Below are 7776 nucleotides of genomic sequence, written 5' to 3' on the forward strand. Positions count from 1 at the left end.
CCACTTCTGTACAAAATTGCCATCTTGATTTTGTTATTTGATATGAAAGCTGTTGTTCAGGGAACTTACATGAAGCCCTGATTATCATAACAAAGGTTTTCCTGTGACTACTAAGGCCTATGTCTGCTGTGGGGACTATAAAACTGATTTTGTATGCTCAACAGGATGCAGGCAAGTTGGGGGTTTATCACAGCATCTTGGCAGTTGGGAGGGTTTTCTGTGGGGCAGGTGAGAACCCAGGATAAAAGAATGCTGGACAAATGTGAAGGGGGCTGGGCAGCTGAGAGGAGGCAGCTAGAGAGCTGGAGAAGCTAGAGGAGCGTGGGACAAGACAACATGTGAGGAATGAAGACCAGAGGGGAAGGCAGATATGAAGCTGAATTCCCCTACTTTTTTTTAAAGTATAACAATCAATTGATTTATTTCACAATATATTACTTTACTATATGCTCATTGGTGTGGATTCATTGTCTGCTTGCTCAAAAGAACAAGAAACCCTAGTAAGTGGGTTGAGGTATATTGATATTATTTTTATTATTAATGATATAATATACTATATAAACTTACACTTCTCTAACATGTTCGCTCATTGCCTCCCCTGTTACTTACTTGTGTTATCCATAACTATCCCTTCCATCATAGGTGCTGTTGCTCTGCACCTGTCCCAAGCCCAATGACATTTGCTGTATCAATGCAAATGCAGTAAAGTAAAGTGAAATTTAATATGCAATAGACATGGTTTATTTCATAAAAACACACATGTAAGTGTCTGGCGTAATTTCTGGTGTTCACTGGCTTAATTTTTAATATTCGGAATGCAAATGATGCGTGTGCACTATTCTTTTGGCGCAACTGAACTGCAGCATTTGACGTGTGGTCTGGAAGGGCGTTAGCTCCAGGATTCCCAGCACATGATTCTGAAGGGAAGCAAGAAAAGAGTGTAGTTAAGCGCAAATATATATGAAAGTGCAAGTCAAATTTTGGTGTTACTGTTCCTTTAATACAGGAGGATCCGGCAGTGAGTGGCCTTTTCTGTGTGCATTCAGCAGCCTGTTCCTACTTCCTGCCATCTTCACATGCTTTGAATAATCCAACACCATGCTGTTGATGATGGTTGAGATTTATATACAGAACAGCCTTCATGAGTCGTTGATTCTCTCCTTGCTGTACTTTTAACCTTGATCCATATTCTGGTATTACAATCATATATATTAACTCCTAGTTTTTGCCTAAATGAGAACTGGCTCTCAATTTTTTGTGCTTTTTATAGTTGTAGTTAAGCATTTTAGTCTCCACTGCATTATCTAAAGACACAGCCATCAAGCTTTAAGTATTATCTGTAGTTTTGGATTGTCACGTACTGTATGCTAAATGGAATAATAGGCTTTCTTCTTTACCAGTGGTCCTCAACATGCATGATGTCTCTGAACTGAAAGACTAAGAGCTATATGTATGTGGCCCTAAAGCTGGCCATAGATGTAAAGATCTTTAAAAGATCTTTTCGTTATCCTGAGACCACGATTATCTCGAAGAGATTGTTTAAATGTACGATTTGTCCATCAACTAAAAAGACCATTTCAGGCGATACTGCTAGGAAAACTGAGATTGCCCTGCATACATAGATAGATTGTACTGGGACCGCTAAAATTTTTTTAACCTGGCCGATCAATTTTCTGACAGATGACGGACAAAAAATCGTAAGATGTACGATCGTTTGATTCCCACTAACTTCACGATAATTTGACGGATTGCTCGGATTTCTCTAAAATTTGTCGTTCACCAAAGAAACGTCTATGGGGACCTTATACTAGAAATCAACCTGTGGGGAAAAAAACCCTAACCCCAACCCCAGGTAGCCCTCCCTCCTCCCCTCAGGCTAACTACCCCCCCCCCACCCGGGGGAGATGCCCAATACTCAATACTTACACCTCGGGAAGAAGATTCTTCCAGCGAAGTTCCACGCGTCCATCCTCCGTCTCCTCTGTAAGCTTACTGAGAGATCAGCAATTTCAGTGTAATTCCACGCATGAGCATTTGTCGCAAACCGGCAAACTGCTCCAACTGCGCATGCGCAGAAATACCCAACCTGGAGAAGAATAAGACAGCATCACTCTAGCCATTCCATTGTGCTTGGCTAGTGTGCACACCAACATGCAAAATTTGGTGATCCTAATGTCAGATGCATGGCCTGTAATCTGACTGACAGGATCACTCAATAGTCAGACCAGGGATATTCAGCTTTGTTCTATTTTTCTGACCACTTACCATTCACGCTATATGCGTCACATGTAAAGTCATGACTTTCACAAGAACTTCCCTAACAGCTTCTACTCTTCTGAGAAGGTTCCCACTAGGTGTTGGGACAATAGGATTCAGTACCAAGAGCACAAGGTTTGGCACTGATGTTGGCGGTCAGGTCTGGCTCACAGTCAGGATTCCAATTCATCCCTTATGGGTTTTAGTTGGGTTGAGGTCAGGGCTCTGTGCAGATCAGTCAAGTTCTTCTATTCCCATCTCAATAAACCCATTCTGTATGGATTCTGCTTTGTGCATGGATCATTAATGTGCTGAAATAGGAAAGAGTCCCCCCCAAACTGTTGCCAAAGAAAAAAAGCAAGTAATAATTCCTTGCTTTTTCACTTTTGCTTTGAAAGGGGGAAATCTTGCCTGAAATTAATAAATATATATACACATATACTACAGTATGTGCTTTGTATCACTTCTTTAAATGAGTCACCTGTCACTCTTGCTTCATTCAAACTTCATTGCAGTCAAAACTTAATGAGACTGGTTTTGTTGTTATTAATAGGAATACAGTCGGGGTAATTTACAAATGCACCCTCAAGTCAGAGATCGTTCAAATTGAAGCAATTGGGCCACTCTAATGCATCCCAGTTTTGGATAGTGGATCCAATATATGTATATATGAATTACCCATCAGTTTAACACCTGCACTGAATTCAGTCTCTATTGTTACACCTTGTGTACCATGCTTCACACAAGGCAAGCGGGAGCAGGGTCGCCATTAGTGGGTACTGCAGTTAGGCATTTTGTTACAGAGGGGGAGCAAGATACATAAAAGCGCAATTTGATTTCAAGCCATGTTAACTATGTAACTAACTATTTAACCATCCATCCCTCCGGCTATAACATGACTAATAGGAATGTAGAGTTACCGAATGCATTACATTTACATAACAGAGACCTAGCATCATATTTCACTTTCTGTGAGCAGTCATGGTCCAGAATGCAGGGTATACACGGATTGCATGGAAGTCCATAGGGAGGGTAGCATCAACTGGGCCCTGTTGTCCTTTGTGCTCCATTACTTGCATGTCTGAATAATGCACAAGTTTAGGGATAGGTAGGGAAGCCTACAATCCTTTCCCTGCCTGCCCTCTGGATTAGAACACTGCTGAATGCAAACTCTATTCAAGGGGTTATCACAGGTCTCTGTGCCCCACAACCTCTTTATTGGACACCCATAAAACCCACATGCTGCATGGCTATTTAGAAATTCATTTAGATATCACTGTATATCTTTACAGAAATCATACCAGTCCGGCCCCGTGTCTGAGTTAGCAACTAGAACCAATGGTGGGTGCCTACCTTTCTTTGTCCTTTCAATAGGATTCAATAGGAGTTTCTCTGCCACATGTGACCATTGATTCCCCTCTCTGAGGCCCAAGAGCAGTATGGTGGTGTCGTCTGGGAGATTTGTGAAATATGCCTAATTACTCACCTAGGTCCTCCTCAAAGTCTACATTGAAGATCTAATGTGGTGATGGGTGTGGGATATTTGTTTGGTGTACATGAAATGAGCTAATTGGTGCTTGAACCGAATGCTGGGCATCACAGGGGTCTTAAAATGTTAGGTCTTACTCTTAAACCAGCTCTGACCATTGGGAACTTGAACTCAGTGGAGGTACAGAGCTTTACCTGAAATTGGTAAACTCCTTCTGTTGGGCAGTTCTCTTTCCTAATCCAGTTCATTACTTCATTGTTGCTCTTCACTTCACTTCATTGTGGCCCTATTTTGAAGAAACAGCCCCATAACTGAAGAGTATCTTACTGGTAAGAGGTTAGAGTCTGGGTCTTATTGGAACCCGCTGAATGTGACCTTGGAGGATAGAGGAAGTAACCTTTCTATCTCAATTTTTAAATATGCCAAGCAGAGCTCATTTTGCTAGAGATCAGTCCTGCACATGGTGAGCTCTACCTATAGGGGGCTGAACATGATATTACCTGTATCCTTCAACTAAGACCATACTAGCCATTGGGCAAAAAAAAATTAGTAATTTTTGAAGCACACAGCGACAGTGTTGGACCAGGCCCACACACATAAACTGTATATATAGATACAAAGCTAATTAAACTTTTTTATATAGTCCTATGGAGGGGATTAACTATAGTCTGGACCCAACATATAGGTCAGTCTATAGCCAGATCAGTAAGGTCATTTGCTCTGGATCTCATAGCACCACAAGGGAGAGCAGAGGTATCATCTTGATGAGGCTCAGTTGACATATCTGGGAGAGCATCTTGCTTGGTTGCAGGACAATGTACATGCTGGAGGAAAAAATATAACAGTGCCCCAGTAGATTGTGCAACCCAAAACATGACATCACCATGAGCCCAACATTCTTTAGACCTATCCAATCCTCAAAGTTTCAAATCGTTATGGAATGAAAGGGTTAACCAGTTACTTAATGAATGCATCCCAAGAAAGGGAGTTGATAATATTCCCATTCCTCTTCCCAGCATTCGTTATCTGAATGAATCATAGCTTGGAACAATCTATAACCAGGGCACAGATTCCCCAGGCGGCAAGCAGTTTGTGTGTGTTCAAACAGAATCAAAAAGAACTCTTTCCTCTATGACTCAGAGAAGTGAGAAAATAATCTCCTTTTAATGGAAAAAGCAGAGCCAAAAATAACTTGGCTTTTGCACCCTTCGAGAAAGGATGGTTTTACATTCCGATATTTTTTTTGTCCTGCAGCTCTGGGGATAGAAAATTAAATAACACCATATAATTACATTTTTTGCAAAACTACAAAGTGCAAATATCAAACTGAAAATAAAAAAACTTAGTTTCTCATGGTTGACAAAAGGGTACAGAAATTTTAGTAACAAAAATCTCCAGACTCCCTATGTATATAAATGCAATACATTTTTGTTTTGTCTAAGTGCTAGTTGATCCAGAGAAAGGCAAAAAAAAACTCCATGGGAAGACTCCAATGACTGAGAGGGGGAAAATTCCTTCCTGACTGCAAGATGGCAATGGGGCGAGTCCCTGGATCAACTATGAGCTATCTTTTATAACCCTGTATTTCATCACTTGCTAAAAAGCCCTCCAACCCAGGTCCGGACTGAGAATTAAAATAGGCCCTGGCAGAGCCGGCCCACACCGTGCAGGCGCCCTAGGCAACCTGTCCCGCTGTGGTGCCCAAATAGCCTCCACCAGCCCGCTATATACTGACTTTCTATGGCACCTTATAGCAGCCCCTCTGGCATTTGCCAAAACCCACAGATTGCCAGTCCGGGCCTGCCCATCACCACATTAGATCTTCAATGTAGACTTTGAGGAGGACCTAGGTGAGTAATTAGGCATATTTCACAAATCTCCCAGACGACACCAGCATACTGCAATAGTGACCTAATTGTCTCCATTTTTAAATATGCCGGCACAGCTCATTTTGCTAGAGATCAGTCCTGCACATGACATACTCCAAGCAGAGAATTTAGTTTCCTATCCATGTGCAAACAACTTCATTAAGCCCAACAGACCTTAGTTTAGAAAGCAGTCGTTTGTGGGGCACTATATTAAATGCTTTGGCAAAATCCAAATAGATCACTGCCCCCCAATGTCCAGCATCTTACTTACCTCATCATAAAAAGCAATCAAATTTGTCTGACATAACATATCCTTCATAAAAGAACAACATTGAATGTGATCCTTTAACAAGCGTTTAAATAATGTGCCCACCACAGATGTCAAATTTACTGGCCTATAATTACCAGGCTGAGATCATAATCCCTTTTTAAATATCGGAATGACATCAGCTTTCCTACAATCCATAGATACCATACCAGATAAAAGCGATCCTGAGAAATAGAGGCCTGTCTAAAACTGATCTAAGCTCTCTTAGAACTCAAGGTTGTATTCCATCTGGCCCTGGAGCCTTGTTCACATTAATTTCTAGTAAAGCTTTATGAACCATATCCTAGCCACTGACTAGATTGAGCTGAGCCAACAGTGCAAGTAGAAAATAACTGATTTAGCACATTTGCCTTTTCTGTTACAACCATACTGGTACCATTATTTAAAGGAGCCACACTCTCAACCCACATCTTTTTACTATTAATATACTAAAAAAACTTTTTGGGGTTAGTCTTAGCCTCTGCCGCTATGTGTTCCTCGTTTCCAAAATTTGCTTTCCAGATTGCTGTTTTACAAAATTTATTACAGTGTTTATATTTGTTTAATGCAGCTTCTGTCCCCACTGTGGACCAGCCCCTTACATTTCCATCCCCTTCTCTATCCGCCACCTGGCCTGGATTTGTGGCGAGGCCACAAAGACCCTGGCCTAGGGCGGCAAACTTTCAGGGGCGGTATGCCACCCAGCCACATCATAACAAGCACCGGGGAGCCGCGGGGACCTGGCAGCCTAGGGGCACTATACAAGGAAATCTGCCCCTGTCCCCCACTACACTGGCCACTGCCACTACAGTGGCTGCTCTGTGAGCCTTCTTTCCTCCCCATGTTTGCCACTGCCCTCAAGTTTCACATGTTTGCTACTGCTAAAAGTTCCCCCTTAGAGTCTGCAGTTACGATTCCAAGATGAAAACCCACCTGCATCTCTCTCATGTAAGTACTGCATGGACCTGCTGCTCCAACATGACATACATGTGACAAGACACACTCTGAGTAATACCGGCTAACCCACATGCACTCATGTTTACTCTGTATACTTACAGTCTCCCAAGTGCAATTCCTCAAAATTCCTTTTTTAGTTTTAAACACCTTTAGGTATTTAATGCTGCTAAACACTGCAACATTTGCTTAGCATCTTCCATACTCCCTGTGAAGTTACAAACTTATTGAGGTATCAAACCAAAGAACACTTGTACTCACACAGCAAATGGGAAAATAAGTAGCTATCAGCCCTATATTTTCATAGGCTTCCCTTGACTTCTTGGAAAACAGAGATTCATAGTTAGCATAGAAAAGAACTGGACCTACAGATGGAGCCAACATTTATTATTCCTATTGTGCACAGTACAGACTTCATTGGGGGAAATGGTAGTGGTGGTGTGAATGCTTCATATGTAGTTTAGATTTTACCAATTATAATTAGGGAATCTCCAACCCTATAACTGCCCATGTAAGTTGCAAACTCTGCCTTTGTATGGGACTTTCCCTACTCCCTGCCAACTGATATCTCGATGGGTATCTACTAGGCCAGTTAGAAAATCCCATCAGACCTCTCTCAATGTATCTACATAGTCCTGCAATATTATCCAATCATTAACATGAAGGCCACACTACCAAATCATTCTGATTTGGGCCAACATGGGTATGATTAAACCAGACGAAGATGTGTATGACCTTAGGGGTCATTTATTATGAAAATAAGTGCTAGAACACGCACACGTTTTTAGCTGTTAAAGCTCCATAGCACTGTATTAAATGAACAAATGTAGGTCTCTGTGCTTGGAGCAGATTTTTAATTAGACAGGCCTGTCAGTGGACGCCATACACATGCCAATTACGAT

The 7776-nt window shown here is 41.7% G+C and overlaps 1 long non-coding RNA gene across 1 annotated transcript; it reads right to left on the reverse strand.

Moving 5' to 3' along the window:
• Window positions 1-725: 725 nt before the first annotated feature.
• Window positions 726-6217, reverse strand: LOC108710565. Its single transcript, XR_001934752.2, has 2 exons — window positions 1927-6217; window positions 726-917 (listed from the first exon to the last, which is right to left on the reverse strand). It is a non-coding gene; the product is annotated as an uncharacterized LOC108710565 (long non-coding RNA).
• Window positions 6218-7776: the final 1559 nt, after the last annotated feature.

The sequence above is a fragment of the Xenopus laevis genome, chromosome 3L (genome assembly GCF_017654675.1).
Source record: "Xenopus laevis strain J_2021 chromosome 3L, Xenopus_laevis_v10.1, whole genome shotgun sequence".
Classification (NCBI taxonomy): Eukaryota; Metazoa; Chordata; class Amphibia; order Anura; family Pipidae; genus Xenopus; species Xenopus laevis.